Source organism: Embiotoca jacksoni, unplaced genomic scaffold (assembly GCF_022577435.1).
Source record: "Embiotoca jacksoni isolate LCO1_2020_lvr unplaced genomic scaffold, fEmbJac1.0.p SCAF_51, whole genome shotgun sequence".
Lineage (NCBI taxonomy): Eukaryota > Metazoa > Chordata > Actinopteri > Embiotocidae > Embiotoca > Embiotoca jacksoni.
The window spans coordinates 855,001-871,514 of NW_027185405.1; the positions used below are offsets into that span (position 1 = coordinate 855,001).

The 16,514-nt window shown below is 40.2% G+C and overlaps 1 protein-coding gene across 2 annotated transcripts in view; it reads left to right on the forward strand.

Moving 5' to 3' along the window:
* Positions 1 to 16,514, forward strand: part of arhgap36 (Rho GTPase activating protein 36) — a 43,475-nt gene that overhangs the window by 2,645 nt on the left and 24,316 nt on the right. Inside the window, exon 1 of one of the 2 annotated variants that reach the window (XM_069172194.1) lies at positions 13,195 to 13,348. The exons of the other annotated variant lie outside the window; for it this stretch is intronic. The gene's annotated coding sequence lies outside the window, so the exon portion shown is untranslated. Of the gene's footprint in view, positions 1 to 13,194; positions 13,349 to 16,514 lie in introns of those variants that run through there. 2 annotated transcript variants of the gene reach the window in all.

Genomic DNA, 16,514 nt, shown 5'->3' on the forward strand with positions numbered 1-16,514 from the left:
GTGCAGCCCGCGCCGCTCAATCGTATTTGGTGCTCGTCTTTTCGATTCGGGGCTCTGACTCTGGCACATATTTGGCTCCGTGACGTGGCCAAATCCCATTAAAGTATCTGGGGACTCGGCCACATTTTTTTTATTATTATTTTTTTTTTTTATCAACTGTGGCTTTGACCTCTTCACTGGAAGCAGGAGCTTTTTTTTGTGTGTGCTGGTGGCGGTTTGTAATCAAGTGTCAAGTGAAAGCGTTAAAGGTGAAGGATGCTTGATTTTTCTCGGTGAAGTGAACTGTTGTCTTAATAAACAGATAATCATTGATTCTTTGTGAAAAATGTGAGTTTTGCTTTAATTTGTGCAGATTTTCGAGGTGTCTGTCTGAGATTTCTGGGCTTGGTTCACTCGGTTTTCACTTTTTTTGTTCACTATTTACTCGTTGGTGTTATAAAAAAACCTTTTTTGTTGATTGTCTTAACAAGAAAAATGACCCGGAGTGTGAATGCTGATGTTTTTGTTGTTCACTACTGTATCATTTATTCTTATTGAACTTTAGGCCTGCACGATATGAGAAAAACCAGCAATGTGCAATTATATATATTTTTTATATTACAATGACAAGATGATTTCCAATAAATAAATAAATATTAAAATGTGCATTCGTGAGCAATGCAGTTCCAATGCCTTTCTATTTCAATAGAACAGATTAAATAAACCCCACTCGAACGTGCATTCTGATGATGAGGATCATGTGATATAATGAAAAACCCCAAAACAGCCTCTAAATGTCCTGATTTTTTACCTAAATTCAAAATTTTAAACTCGCTTTATGTCCAGACAACAAGGTTTTAGAAAAAAAAAGAAAAAAGAAAAAAAAAAGTGTAATTTGGGTGAATTGACCCTTTAAGTCGCTTCAGCCAATCAGGTGCGCCCAAGCAACCAGCATCGTTTTCAATATTACTGGTAGCTTCACCTGAACGCAGCTGCTTCCAGAACAAAAGTGAAACCACTGTTATCACCACCGCACCACGAAATAAAACTGTGTAGGCATACTTTTGAATATTTACTGTGTAAAAGATGAGAGATTTTATCCCCCAGTTTTTCGGAAGAGATGAAAAGATGCAGAGATAAGAGGGGAGGTTGTGAAAATTACGTTAATCTCACCGTTTCCGGTTCTCGTTACCGTGAGAAAAGACATCTCGGTTTGGTGTTTGGGCTCCTCGGCTGAGCAGCAGTCACTCTGGTAAGCACTTTACATTTATATACATTCTTTAACGAAACCTTCTCCGGTGATATGATGTGCACGTGCTGCTCGTTTAGGTGACAAAAACAAAAACCCTAATATCAGCTGACGTTTAGCATCAGTGTGTTCAGACGCGTTAGAAATTATAACAGCTTTATTTCTAATGCACAAAGCGACAGGTTGCTGAACAGTGAAATAGTTAACAATAAAATGACTAAAATAAACAAGACAAGCGGGAAAATGTCATATTAGAGTGCAGAATTAAATAAGTAAACAGAAAAATATTAAAAGATAAACAAAAACAAGTTAAGAAACAGTTAAAATTTAAGAAAACGATGTTCTTTGCTCTTTTATGCCTGTTTGCTTCACGTGTTTTCACACTTGATGGCGTTTAACTTGCTTTTGGTTCAGTTATGTGCTGTGTGGCTGCTATTTGACTTGTGCATGAAATATGTTCAGAAATCTGGATCGGTTTCAGGTCCCATCACAACCTGCAAGCTCCTCTCTGGTGTCGCCTTCAGCCCGTCTCAGGTTCATACACATGCATTCAGTATCACAACACAGAGCCAGAGTCCAGCAGGAAAACGACACATTTAAGCTCCTTTGACGTGGATATGATGGTAGGACTGTTTATATTGAGCGTTATTTTGATCTGCAGTAATATCTTCAGTCAATTTCAGCTTTGTCTGACAGAAGAACTTTTGACTTTCCTCCAGAGGATTTGGAAAGCACGGCTCACAACAATGGTGTAAAACTTTATAAAGTATAAAGTTTTACACCATCGTTGTGAGCCGTGCTTCAGAGTTGTCGTTGTGTCTTGCTGGTTTAGTTTTGCAGTTTTTCTGTTGGCCCCTGCAATCCTCAAATGGTGGTTTGGAAAGCTTTCATGTTGTCTGCTATAGATAGTTGGAAAAGTCTGCAGAGGGAGTTTATAATAAGAAAGACTTTTGTAAAAATTTTTGTTGCCTTTTAACTGTTGTTTTACCTGCAGCTGTTTTATGTTGCCCAGGTTTCCTTTGCAAAAAAACAACTTTTTACATCCATAGGACCTCTAAATTAAAGGATAAATCTGGTTTTATTCTATATTTTTTATATAATGCAAGCAAGTAGACGTTTCTGTCATCTACAGAGTCCAACACTTTAAAAAAAAATGTAAAAAATAGATCAACACCACAAAGTTATTGTTTCCCTAAAGGCCTCAGTAACATTCTGAAACAGCTGGCCATCACAGTTTTTAACAAACGTTACTACGTTAAGGTTTGTATTTGTTGAGGGAATATTTCCAGCTGTTGATTAATACACATTAATACACAAAACTTGAGTTTTCTGGCAGCAGTCAATCCTGTAAAGTGACAGCGTGTCCTCTGCAAAGACTCATGGGATTTTTGGTTGATTAAAGCCAATAGAATGACAAGCAGATCAAAGCTTACATCACAAGAATATAAAAAGAAATTAATCCAGAAAAAGGACGACATGATGAAAGGATCTCAATTATTCATTATTCCATCGTCATGAATTCTGATAAAAAGAGCTGCAGATTAACTCTGTGTGTGTGTGTGTGTGTGTGTGTGTGTGTGTGTGTGTGTGTATGTGTGTGTGTGTGTGTGTGTGTGAGATGTCAGATTTGACTCTTAATTTAATCCGGAATGAACCCGTTTCATCGTCATACTGACTCATGCAATGACGGTGGTCCTGATGTGTTTTAGGCGTCTCTGTGGGTTTGCTGACAGAAATCGTTTTATGATATAAAGATTAAATAAAAGGATTTCTGTTGGATATGAAAAACAAGCGGCTGCGTACATGTTTTTTTTTTTTTTTTTTTTTTTTCTGCTGTTACTTCGGTTCTCGTGTTTACTCTGTTTTATACTGTGTTTGAGTGTCGACATAATTTTATGGAGCTCAATAAAAAACAACAGCCCGTGTGTTTTAACCTTTTATTTTAATCAGTGTGTGTGTGTGTGTGTGTGTGTGTGTTTGTGTGTGTGTGTGTGTGTGTGTGTGTGTGTGTGTGTGTGTGTGTGTGTGTGTGTGTGTGCCTTCAGGGTGTCCTCTCAAACCGTCTGTAATCGCTCATCGGCCGTGCTCGGATTTAAGTAACCAGAGACGCTGTCACTTCCCGCTGCAGGTTTCAGTCTTCGCTGATGTTCATAATCTGGTTTATGATGCTTTTCATTGTGAAATCTGTCCTCTTGCACAGCGTTACGTAAACACTTCGCTGGTTCAGGCTCATTGGAAAGTTCTTTAATTGGTGGTGACTGTTTCACATTTGTGTTGCTGTGTGGATGGTTGTTTTTTTAGGCACATTTTGTCGAGCTGAGCAGGACATTTTACACTTGAGGAAAAACTTACCACTGAGTGCTACTAGAGGTCGGCTCCAAAAAGCCTCCGGCTCCATAGACTCCCATTCAAGCTCTGTCTTGTAATATAAAGTCAAGTAAGTTCGTATGGTGCTGTTAACTACAGACACTCTTTCAGCTTTCTGGCTGTACATCTGAAAATAAGTCCATCATTTTTCACTGGATTTCTTCAGTGTTTGTGCCATTTGTTTTCTGCTAATACGTAGAAAAGGGTGAGGAAGTGTTAAAGAGCCATAAATCGCGACATTGGTTGATCAATAACTCCTGTTCTCCAGATCAGGTGGCGCTTTTTTTGTTGGGGAGAAGCAATCAGAATCAAGGATCTGACGATAGCCGAGAAACCTGTCGAGGCAAATTTGTGATGTTATAGATTGAACTGACGATAAAACAAAGAGTTTAAGTTGCGAGAATGTTTCCACCAAGCAGAGCTGTTAATCAGTAGCTGAAGAAATGCTAATCACTCTCCCCTCCGGAAACCATGGATAACATCTGCATTGTGCAACATGTGCACGTATGTGTTCGTTGCTCAGTTGCTCAGTTAGAACCGGGCAATAAAACCACGTGTGTGTGTGTGAGTGTGAGTGTGAGTGTGTGTGTGTGTGTGTGTGTGTGTGAGTGTGAGTGTGAGTGTGTGTGTGTGTGTGTGTGTGTGTGTGTGTGTGTGTGAGGGAGTGAATAGCTTAATGCTGTCCCGGGAAGACCTGGGTTGAGTTACGACAGGAAAACCACAGGATTCCCACTTCTTAACCGTCGGAGTGTTTCGTCTCCACATGAATCTGAAAGGAAAGAAAAACAAGTGGAAACGAGGACGAGACTCTTTCCATCTTTTTTTCTTGTCTTTTCTGTATCTTTACCTGAAGTGTGCTTCGTTTCGTATCGACCTTCAAGCTGTAACGGTGACTCTTGGTGTCTGCGGGTGGCCCCTCGGTCTTCTTCGTCCGTCCACCTGCGTCCGTCCTCACGTATGTGCACGTCTGCGTTCACATTTCATGATGGATCTCCTGCCGGTCGACTGCAAACGCCAGCATCTGGCTGATTTACTGACTTTCGTGGCTGGAGGATCGCTCGGCACCTCGACTCACACGGCGGGCCGTCTCCGACTCCCAGAGAGTGTTGACAGTAGTTTGATGACTTTGAGTCACGAGCTTCTCCAGGAGAGTTGTAATGCCGCAGAAAGGCCGACTCTATACCTGCAGCTGGTTAAGCAAAGCTGCTGAGGGGAGTTTCTTTTTTATATTATTATTGTTTTGGGTTGCTCTTGTAAATGAGCTATAAAATGACAGGAAAATTCCACTGAAAAATCAATATTTCAAGACTACGAATGTGGCAGATGGCAGCTGGAGTCAATGTAGACCCAGAAACACTTGAAGACAGCATGTCAAAACATTTGGAAAATCTTCTCAAACTGCTAATGCAGCATTATGTACTTATTGTGTTGGCACACTATGGTTGCCAGATTTGGCAACATTTCTGAGGTGTGGATTTGGACCGGTTTGAGCTCAAAGTTGGCAGATGTCGATGCACCCGGACCGAGTGTGGACCAGGTGTGGGTTTGATTTGAGTCAGTGCAGTGTACTTTGGACAAATTGTGGCGTCATCCATACCGTGTATTTTATCCCTCTAAATCTGCATTATCATTGCGGTGGGTCTTCATTGTGAGTTAAAAACGTGTTTTCAGGTTGAACAAAAAATTTCAGTCCTCCTTAGTTTTTTTTCTAAAGGCCTGTTTTTCTTTGACACTAACTAATTAAAACATGTTCTCTTTGCTGTTTCTTGAAAGACTGAGATGAAGACTTGGCAGTTATTACTGGATCCCACTATATGACGACGTGTTTAAATCCTTGCTCATCCTGAGCTCACTCAACTCGGCTGTGAGCAGTTTTCTTGGTTTTAAGAAGATTTGCTCAGCCTCAGTCTCTCCAAGTCGATGTTATCTGGTCAAAAATCTGCTTCTTAATGGGACTCAGTGTTGTTACACAAGCAGCGGGCAACTTGTCAAAGATGAGGAGGGGATGAGTGGAACTTTTTAGGAATCTATTCGGAGAAAGGGGATAAAGGATCGTTGAAATCGGATCATAGAGAAGTCAATATGGAGGCTCTAAGTCAAATTAGTTGGTGATATCGCATGACATGACGGTGTCAGTAGGGAGGATACAGGATGCATCATGTCATAGACAGCAGGGCTCCATCATGAAAGCCCCGGTTGGCATTTTCCACATTTCCTGTCTATTCCCCGTGGAGGATCCCCACCCGTCCCCGAACGGTGCCCACATCCCAGCACGGCTTTCATCCTAAGATGGATGGTCGGGTCCGGAGCGGGCCGGGTCAGAGCAGTTGTCACGGTGACACATCCTTTTAAAGTTTTTGTTGTCGAGGACACAACGTAGAATAAAACAGGGGATCTCGTACTTTTCCAGAGTTTTTTTTTAAAAGCGCAACCCAGCATTACTCCATAACGTGTAATACACGGCGTCGGTGTCATGTTTTGTACCACTTTGTAGTACTAATCTACTTGATTAGGAAAAGATTGTTACAGTGGACAATTCCTCCCCTGGTGGACTGATTGGTGTATTTTCTGGGTCCTTATTGTGTTGCTTCAAAGAGGAATTGTTTTCAACTTCTTGGCAGCTTCACTTCCAAGCTACTCTGAAACATTTCAAACACAACTGGTTGTCTTTGGTTTTACTCACTTTGCTGTTTCCAGAAGACGCTTTTACCTCCTGCTTGTTTAACGGCTGCGTTTGCTTGCAGCCGCAGCCAGATCTCAGAAAAAGCCAAACACAGTATAGCTATCGTCATATGTTCTTGGTTTGGCTGATTTTGTGTCTCTGGATGACACTGACTCCGGGTTGAAGACATGTTTCTGTCGTTCGCAGCTTCCCAGATCGCTTTCAGAGGGCAGCGACAACTGGACTTGAAGCAAAATGTTCAGTGAGCTAAAAATACTAATGAGTAAACTATACTTTATGCTTTTATATAATACTGTTACATAAACCCACTATGGTTTTGTGTGTCTAATCCAGCCATCAGACAGAAGAAAGTCATATCTCAGTATGATTTGAATTGGGCTTAATTTTAGCTTAATGAAGTGGATTTGAGTTTTTCCTTCGCCTCTCTTTTTCACTGGTGTCTTGTTTCTGATTATCTGCAGTGGGCATTCGAGTGTGTGCATGGGCCTTCATGTGTTTGTGTATTAATTAATGCATGTTGTAAGTCGTGAAGGATAAAAATGACAGTTATATCTGCCACTTTATGTGCTCGGATCTGTGAGTTCTCACCGTGTGTTTTCGTCCAATAATTCGAATGGAATTTGAGTTTAAAGTCTTGTTAGCTTCCTGAATTCCTTGTTTTTATGTCAGACACAGCTGCATCTCAAACAATCAGTAGACTCTCCTTTGTCTGTTTTAAAAGTTGAAGCTTCTTTATATATTTTCTTCCCATGAAGCCATGGACTTGGGGAATTGCAAGATTCAAAGATTTGGCCCAAAAGGGAAAGCTTTAAGGTGTCTTGTGTGTTCTTATAACAGCTTTTTGTAACAGTATTTTAGTCTTTGCATTGAAATATCATGGATTTTAGTTTTAACAATGACTAGATGGCTTTTTATGTGCAAAAAGAAATACAGAATAGGCTCCACTTTTCTCTGCTTTTTCCTGCCTTTTCTCCACTGCTCTGGTTTCTATCAGTTTAAAAAAAATTAATCAAGTAGGAAAAGCTTTCCTGGATGAAGAGAGGTAAAAGAAACAAACGGCTCGTAGGATCTTTCAGAGAGTAAATGCTGTGTGACAGAAATAAAGCGCATCATCGTACGTTTTCATGCCACAGTGCATCTCCACAACAGCCAACATATGTCGCACAGCCACAAAAGCAGATGGTGATTACGTCACATCTCCAGAAAAAAATGCAGATTCTTCTGTCTCCTCTGTCTCCTCTGTCTCCTCTGTCTCCTCTGTCCTCCGAGGGGCTTCAGCACCGCGAGTGAAAAGAAACAACCCTGAAATGATATGAGAAGAAACGAGCCCGCCGCTGATTAGTTTCATGTCAAACAAGCCACGCTGGTCTGCTGACAGCGTTTTGGACTCGATGCTTAAACCAGACTGGTTCTTTACATTACATAATACTTGTTTGTCCTCTAAACTGCACAGCTATGGCAATCTGTTCTATACATTTAGTTTTTCTGTAACCGTTTTGAGGCGAGACAAAACATGCGTCCAGCAATCAGATTTGAAGAAAAGGATTCAAATTTAAAGAAATAAGACAAAACATGGTGAGTAATGTCCGACAGAAAGAAATTTATAAATAATAAAAGATATTTCTTGTTTTCTACCACCAACAATAAAAAAAAAAAAAAACAGGCAGTTATCCTGTTTCCCAGAGGTCCTTATCCCAAAAACATCAACTGTGCGAGTCGACAGAAGAAAGAGAAAATCTTTGACTTTGGGGAATCAGGCTCAGAGAAGGATATATCAGAGTATATCTTCAGTAATAACGTCCTCGTGTTGTTCTCCCAGATAGAAAGAGAGCCGGTTATGGTGTTGAGTGAATTTAATCCCGTTCAGAGAGTCTTTGTTTTATAACAAAAATATGTAGCCTCCTAAATAAATGTTCTTGCAGATAAATTCATCTCAATAAAACACAGCATGTAAATTGGAGTGCATCATGTCTGGATTTTTATTCGCTCTGACATACAGATAAAACATCTGTATGTGTTTTGTGTTTGCATGAGACTTTCATCCATAGAAAAGCTCAACTGCATGGCCAAAATGCTGAATATGAAATGGGTTTATCTGTAAATGACAAGAAATCTCTTATGGCTGTGTGACTATCTCTGTTTCCTCTTTACTACTCCCTGTCGGCCTTATCTTTATTTATTTTTAAAAATCTAAACCCTGATCTTGTGGATAAACCTACCGAACATTAATTGTCGTTTTGGCCAGCCGGGGGCACCAAAACAACTTGTAAACAAAACATGAACATATGATCAGTTTAGAATGTTAATATGGCAAAAATAAGCCGAACGTTCACTCTGCTTTCAGCTCTGTTTCTGGTCTCCACCAACTCCTATCTGGTTTGTTAGTTGCTAAATGTTCAGCAGCGAGTGCGGACGTAAGTTGACATTTACGCTGCAAAGTAAAACCTTCAAGCTGTAACAGGATCATCTGATAGAGGAGGCTAATGTCATCGCAGACTAAACTGCAGTACAATTTCCTGTTTCGTCAGGAAGTCATTGAGTCCCCGCTGCGTACTCGCCGCCGCAACAACAAACCGAGGAGAAGTTTGGATGTTTATTGGAAGCTGTCAGATGTTGATGGTCGTGATGATGGGTGTGGATGTGAATGTCCTGTTTGGAGAAGAGAGAGAAAAAGACTTGTTATCAATGTCCTCACTGGAATCTGGTTTCCTCCGTCGGTGCTGGCATTTCCTCTTTCTACTTTCTCCAAATCCTCTGTGCAAACCAGCAGACACCAAACAGCCACGGAAAGGCATTTGGTACGTGTAACATGGGGATGTTTTGGTTCGAGGGATCCAATGATACTGGATGGTAGAAGAAGAAGAAGAAAGGGTCTCTGGGCAATCAAGCGTGTACAGAATTCAATGACAATTTGGTCAAAACCGAAAACACTTCCAATTCTTTTATTGCACTTAAAACAAAAAACAGGTTTAATTTATTCAGCTAATGACTTCTAACATTTTCTATTAGAAAATATTGGATTACTATGATTTTTTTTTTAAAATGCTTTACCATTTAAAAAAACAAATGTCTGTTCCCCTTTAACGGGGAAAAGATAAAACCACTAATGGAGATGGGATTTCTTAAAATATGAAATTCGGTCAACATTTTGGTAATTTGTTATCCACTTAACCAATTGAGAATTAGCTAAAGCTCATAATGGAAAACAAACAAACAAGCAAACAAAACAGTTAAACTAGCTAGGCTAGAGACAATTATCTTGTCTTAACAGACCAGCAGTAACTATGCTGTCATTGTTTTTGTCAGGAATCTCCGCGGCGCTCCGTCCTTTTCTTGTTGTGCAGTCACATTGACTTTCACTATCTTATCGTAGTTTATAAGCCAATAACTCCTTATCTCATAACCTCTTTATGCTCCCGACTTTCTGCTGATAAAGAGGTGCTCTGCGACCAATCCACGTCCGTCAGAGGGGGAAAGAACATTTATAGGGCGCTTTTCTAACTAACTGTCAGATGAATTACAGGCAATCAGATACTGGGAGCTGACTGCTGCAAGCCATGAAATGATATCCCAGGATTTTTTTTTTTTTTTAATTTATTGCCTAAATAAATAATCATAGTGTGAAATGTGAAATTAATTTGAAAAAAATCAACACTTTTCCAAGTTCTGAACTTCTGGCTCTTCAGTGCTCGGCGTTATTTTGTGATTCATGTTGCGTGCGGTTCTCGGCCAGATGTTCGGTCACGCAGCAGAAAAGCTTTCCGCAACCGTCACTTTATATCCAAGAAGGGTTCATTAACTAACTACCACTCCGGGTGGGTTCGCTTCTATATTTAGTCCGACTTTATCTGTGAGTGTGGGTAACAATAACGGTTTGGTTCACACTTCCAGACGTCTCAAGTTTAAATGTGTGTGTGTGTGTGTGTGTGTGTGTGTGTGTGTGTGTGTGTGTGTGTGTGTGTGTAAGTAATTACGTATACTCCAGTGAATGTAGCCTACGTCAGTAACTTGATGGGAGTAATTAGCTGAAGTTGTTCTGCCTCCCGACTACTTTGGCCCACTTCAAAACAATCTCGATTGAACTCTGTCCTCTCTCCAAATATCAAAGTTGAATCCCCTTTTACGACGTCTTCTTGCAGTCTTGACTGCACTTTCAACTTTCGCTCAAGTCTATGTTTTTACTACATTAAGCTGCATAGATCCACAGTTTCATAGCAATGAATGAAATGACTAAGTGTTTTTATGGGGCTTTTTAACGTCTTTCAGCGTATTGTTTTTATTGGTTGTTGAAAGAGGACAGGAGAAAGTCCTTCAAAACCTCAGATTATAATAATGACAATAATAATAAACTTTATTTGTGTAACAGCTTTATATACAAGAAATGCAGGTCAAAGTTTTACAGCAAGAAAATGACATGCAGTTATTTCAGATACAGGAACATTTCAAAATATAGAACAGATAAAATGCATACAATTAAACACAAATATAGTTAAAATAGAAAATTAAAAAAACTCCTTAAGGTTTATGAAAGTCTTTGAAAAGTTGTATTATCTACAAAAATCATTATCAAAGACTTTAAGTCAAGATTGCTGCGCCTTCATTCATGAAAATGTAATATTTTAGACTAAAAGTATAATTCCTAAAACTAAAACAATTGTTTTGTTGTCTTTCTGTTCATCTATTTAAGCTCATTCGCCCTGTTGTTCATCGTTTGGACTGCAGGTGGCGACGTAGTCAGAGAAGTTCAACCGTGTGTCTTGACAAGGACATGTTGCTGTTGCTGTGTGTGTGTGTGTGTGTGTGTGTGTGTGTGTGTGTGTGTGTGTGTGTGTGTGTGTGTGTTCGTCATCCATCCTGTTTTGAAGCGGACAGTAGGAGTCAGCACAGAGACAGAGAGGACATGAGACATTGAACCGTGTGATGTCACCTGTGACCTTTAACCCGGAAATGTATGGCAGCGTTACAGGAAGGAAGTGAGAGGGATCAAAGCTGATGGAGAGAAGCCGGAAGAAGGGGACGGAGAATAAACTGACCGGTGTAAGATGTCAATGGAAAAGGATAGGCCGGGGGTCAAAGGTCAAGATGGTTTCTACAGTAATAAGCAAATTTTTTTTTTACATTATGCAATGTTCCCGAACTGGAGCCTGATGTTCATGTTGGTTTTTTACAATGTTTTTAAAGCTTTATTTTTTTTTTATTTTTAGACAATTTCCTCGCATTCATTGGGAAAAGAGAAGAATGCTGACAGCAAACGGAAAAGTTGAATCCTCTTAGAGCATGTTGTGAATTTAATCAAATTTAAACTGATGCAGAAAGGTTCAGTGACTTATGTGATATGCAATATCGTAGGGTTTTAATTCGTTTACCTCAATAGACAGACACACACACACACACACACACACACACACACACACACAGACACACACACACACACACACACACACACACACACACACACACACACACACAGACGGGCCTCGGCACAGCTGTAAGAGAGAATCTGAATCGATTGATATGAAGTAGCGGCAAACATGCACCTTCCTAACTTTAGACGGATTAATCAAAAGTCATTTTTCCAAATTATTACATTGATTAATAATAAAGTACGTCGTGTCGTAATGTTGCCCTTCATACGTTGAATATTAATTTGTCCGATCGATGCTCATATTTTGATCACAGAATCTTCAATCAATTGTCATCGTCATCAATTAATATTAAAGTTGCACATAAAATCTTTATTTTTATCCACTGCTTGATGTTTGTGTGTTTGGTGAAAGGAGGACACTCGTCGTGAAAGTGATTTGGACGCTGTTATTTTAACTCAAGTATGTCAGAACTTGGAAAATAGATGTTTCGTGGGTTTAAAAGGTGTTTTATCGTATAATTCTCTGTCTTTTTTATCTTATCTTCATGGTTTTGAGAAAAGATGCTTAGAAAAAAGAGAAATCCAGTCAGGCAGCTTTAAAAGCAACAAAGATCCCAATAGTCGATCAACTCTCACTTCTGTAGATTTATTCTTTTGTAAAATTATTTTTCCTCATGATGCATCTTGCTTGCTGCCTTTCCTCTCCACCTCATCTGTTTTCTATCCCTCTCCCTCTCGGCGTCACTCTCCCATCCGTCCTTTTTATAGAGCTTTTATCCTTTCGTTTTAATCCTCTTCTCTCTCTCTCTCTCTCTGTCTCTCTCTCTCTTTCTCTCCCCTCCCTCCCTCCTTCCTTTCCTCTCATTTACTTCCTTCCTCCTTCTCTTCTTACCTTTTTTTTTTTTACAACCGTCCCTCCTTTTTCCACTTTTCCTCCCTTCTGTCTCATTGTTTCCTTCCCTCCTTCTGTCTTTATCTCCTTTTCCTTCACATACCTCCTTCTCCTTTCTTGCCCCTGCTTCCCCCTTTTTTCCCTTCTCTCCCTTTTACTCCCCTCGTTGGTTCTTTTTCTCTTCTCTCTTGTTACCTCCTTTTCTGCCTCCTTCTTTCCTTCTCTTTCCCTCTCATACCTCATTCTCTCCCTCCTTAACTGTCTTCCTTCCTTATACTTTCTCTCTTTTCCTACTTGTTTCCTTTCAGGCTCCCTTTCTTTCTTCCTATCTCCTGTGTCCTTTCTTCCCTCCCTGACTCCATCCCTTCTTCCTCTTCCTCTCTCCCACTTCCTTACTTCCTACTCTTGCTCTCTGCTTCCTCGTCTTCCTCCCTCTATTAGACTCCCCCTCCATCCCTACCTCCCTCCTTTCTCTCTTGACTCTCTCTTGTGTTTATGTTCCCAGCTCTTGGATGTTGAGTCAGTATGTGCTGCCGCTCCTCCTCCTCCTCCTCCTCTTAATCTAACTCACTTCTCAATTCTCTCTCTCTCTCTCTCTCTCTCTCTCTCTCTCTCTCTCTCCCTCTCTCTCTCTCTCTCTCTCTTACACACTGTCTCTAACTCACTCGCCCACTTTCTACTTGAACTGCCTGGTAGTCAGTCTCATTCAGCTCAGAGCTGAGATGCATTCGTGTGTCTCACTGAAGTCTGGATAACGCAGGTTCAGAGAGCTGCAGGGAATTTTAATTCAGAGAAAGTGACGGCCAGAACAAGGTACAGAGAGTGTGTGTGTGTGTGTGTGTGTGTGTGTGTGTGTGTGTGTGTGTGTGTGTGTCATTGTGTGTCTTTGTGTGTGTGTGTCAAGTGCACTTTTTGCCATCTCAGACCTTATCAGTCTGCTGTGTAATTGTCGTTCTCACATCCTTTAGTTACCTGCCAAAGACTTGATGAGGGTTTCTGCTCGGGGATTTTTTTTTTTGCATGTTATTCTCTGAATTTAAAACCTCAACTGGCTCTTTTTCAGTCAAAACCTTATATTTACATTACAAAACAACACCGAAGAGAAAAGCTCAAGTTGTAAGACATTTGAAGGGCTTAAAATCTGTACAATATTTCCCCCAAAAAGTCGTATCTCTAGCCTAACGTAAAAACTTTTAACGTCTCCAAAGCATGTTTTGAGCAGTTGAAGCTAAACCTGGGCAGGTGCATCACTTTGTAAACACCGGCCTTTAACGTGGTAAACAGGATAACTTAATTAATCTCCATGAATTAGGTCAAACTTCCAAAAAATATAAGAACAATCTTGAAACAATCTCACATCTTGCTAAAAATACAGAAAAATGTGACTCCAGATGAGGATAATTTGTATTTTGAGGTAAAACAAGCAAAACATTTGAATGAAAGTTTAAATTTTGGTCACGTTTTCTTCCTTTCCTTCTTAAAACAGTCAGTATTCCTGTTAATCCATGTCTATTAGTATTCATGATTTAACTTTGAATCCCAGGCTGCTGTGTGTGTGTGTGTGTGTGTGTGTGTGTGTGTGTGTGTGTGTGTGTGTGTGTGTGTGTGTGTGTGTGTGTGTGTGTGTGTGTGTGTCAAGTTGTGTGGACATTAACCTGTTCACACTGACGCATTGTTGGACCTCGACTTCCCCATATTATAAATATCTCCTAAATCATTTAATGACTTTAAGTTTAAGATAAAGATTACGGTTAAACCTCCCGGAAATAAGTGTGTGTATGTGTGTCAGGAAAGACACAATTGGGCTGCTGTGTCGACGTACGACCTGTTTTTGTGGCTGAGCTGCAAGTCTTTAGCACTGCCAAGGGGGCTATTAGTGCTGCCTGTCTGTTTACGTACGTACGTGTGTGTGTGTGTGTGTGTGTGTGTGTGTGTGTGTGTGTGTGTGTGTGTGTGTGTGTGTGTGTGTGTGTGTGTGTGTGTTCCTCCTTGTCACTGAATGAGTAAGTACCTTTGCATACTAATGCATCTGAGGGTTTGGTTGTGATGCGTTCATGAGAACATCCTAATGAGAGCCGCTGCTAATTAATTCAAGGAAAACCGTCAGTGTTGTATCTGAATAATGTGAAAATAATCTTCCTTCATTAGAAAGTATCAGAGAACCACAGCAAGAATCGAGTGACTTTTTTTTTACATTATTCATTGTGTAAAAGGCTGAAAAAACCTGCTTGTATTTTTAGGGATGATAAAAAACAACAACTCTTAATGCCACTTCATTCACTTCCACTCTGTGCTACTATTTCATAAAAGTGCACACAACAGGTCAAGTACTGAGGGGGGGCAAAGAAATATAAAGCTGAGGACACGAGACGGACACACTTTGTGCATTAGTGGGTTATTTGTAGCTTGTAGAGTTCACAGAGAGCCCACAGTGAAATCATTGTCCCTCACTGATGGAGCAGCAAAGCCATTAGGGCAGCGAAGACAAGTCCTCCTGAAGGAAACAAAATGTCCAGGATGTTTTAGAAATTGAGAACTTTTGATGCATGTCAGCAGCATTAACTACTTTACTTTATAGGGTGGAACTATAGAAATCTGATATTAAATTGTGTAAGTTGTGCGTCTTCAAAATCACCAGAAAATATGGAAAAACATTACGTGGATCTTTAAAAATACAATTTAACAAGTTATGAATACTGTGCTCAGCTAATATAACCATATCTACTCTAGTCTTGATAGCTGCCCTCTGATTGGCTGCAGAATGTGGGTGTAAATGTTGCTATTGGTCGATTATTTCAGTCGACATATATTGTCTCCTTTTCTGCTATCTGTGTGTTACGGTTCTCTAAATCCAAGAAGCAACAACAACAACCCGAGTTAATCATCCTAAATGCTGAAAAAGATGCGTGTTGGTGAAGATTTGGATCGATTGGTTCTTTTGTGGGTATTGAGCCATTTTAATGGCAGGGCTCGCCTCCCTGTGTGGAAATGTTCCAGCAGGATGAGTAATAAAAAGTCTAGCAACAGATTTGAGTTTATTTTTTTCTTTATTGGTGCATTCCACCCAAAGAGAAGCTGCTGTTGATCAAATGACTTCAAACTAATTGAAATTGATGCTTTTTAGTGTTTCAGTTAAAACCCCCTGTTTTACCCCGTTTGGCCTGTAACTTTAAAAGTGTGCACAAGAGCTGCATACTTGCATAAGCTGTGACTTATTATCAACATAATCACGTTTGCGTTCATTATCCAACATAATAACCAGATTTCAGTTCAGACGCCGTATCGGTTAACGAAAGGTTAATGACGAGCTGCAGCTGCGGGAGAGACGGATGCAGCCAATCACACGGAGGCACGAGGAGAGGTAGAAACAGAGGGAGACGTTTTAAAGCAACACGAGATTGAGTGAGGTACAACGTGAGTGAAAAGCATCTGGTAGCTATCAGACCATGTTTCTTTTACTTCATCACCTCATCAGTCAAGAGGTACTTGGCTTTTTTTAAATTTTATTTTTAAAGCAAATAGAAAAATGCAACCAGTTTAAGCACGTGCTTTACGTCCTTGATTGCCTCCTTATTACCTCCGTCCTGTTTGATCTGCAGATTTCTTCCAACATTAGTTGGGTTGTACAACGATTTAAGAAATGCTAAAGATTCTGATCAGCCACCAGAATCAAAGGTCGCATGTTTTTTTTGTGTGTTCATCTGGAGTTTCAGTGAAGTGTAGTTTGGGGTCATTGTGCGCCTTTCCTCCGTCTCCCTGTGTGGTTTTTCTCTCCTTCTGGCTTGAATTGTCTCATTTAGTTCCTGGCATTGGCAAACAGCTCACATAAAACCTGCAGAGGCAGTGCAGTCTGTTGAATCTACTCTTCACTCACGGTGAGATCGACCCTACAGTTCAGAGAACTTGTCTTTTTCTTTTGTCAAAAATGGAAATCAAAAGATATTGAGACCAGTCGGATTTCAGTGTGGTTACAGTCTTG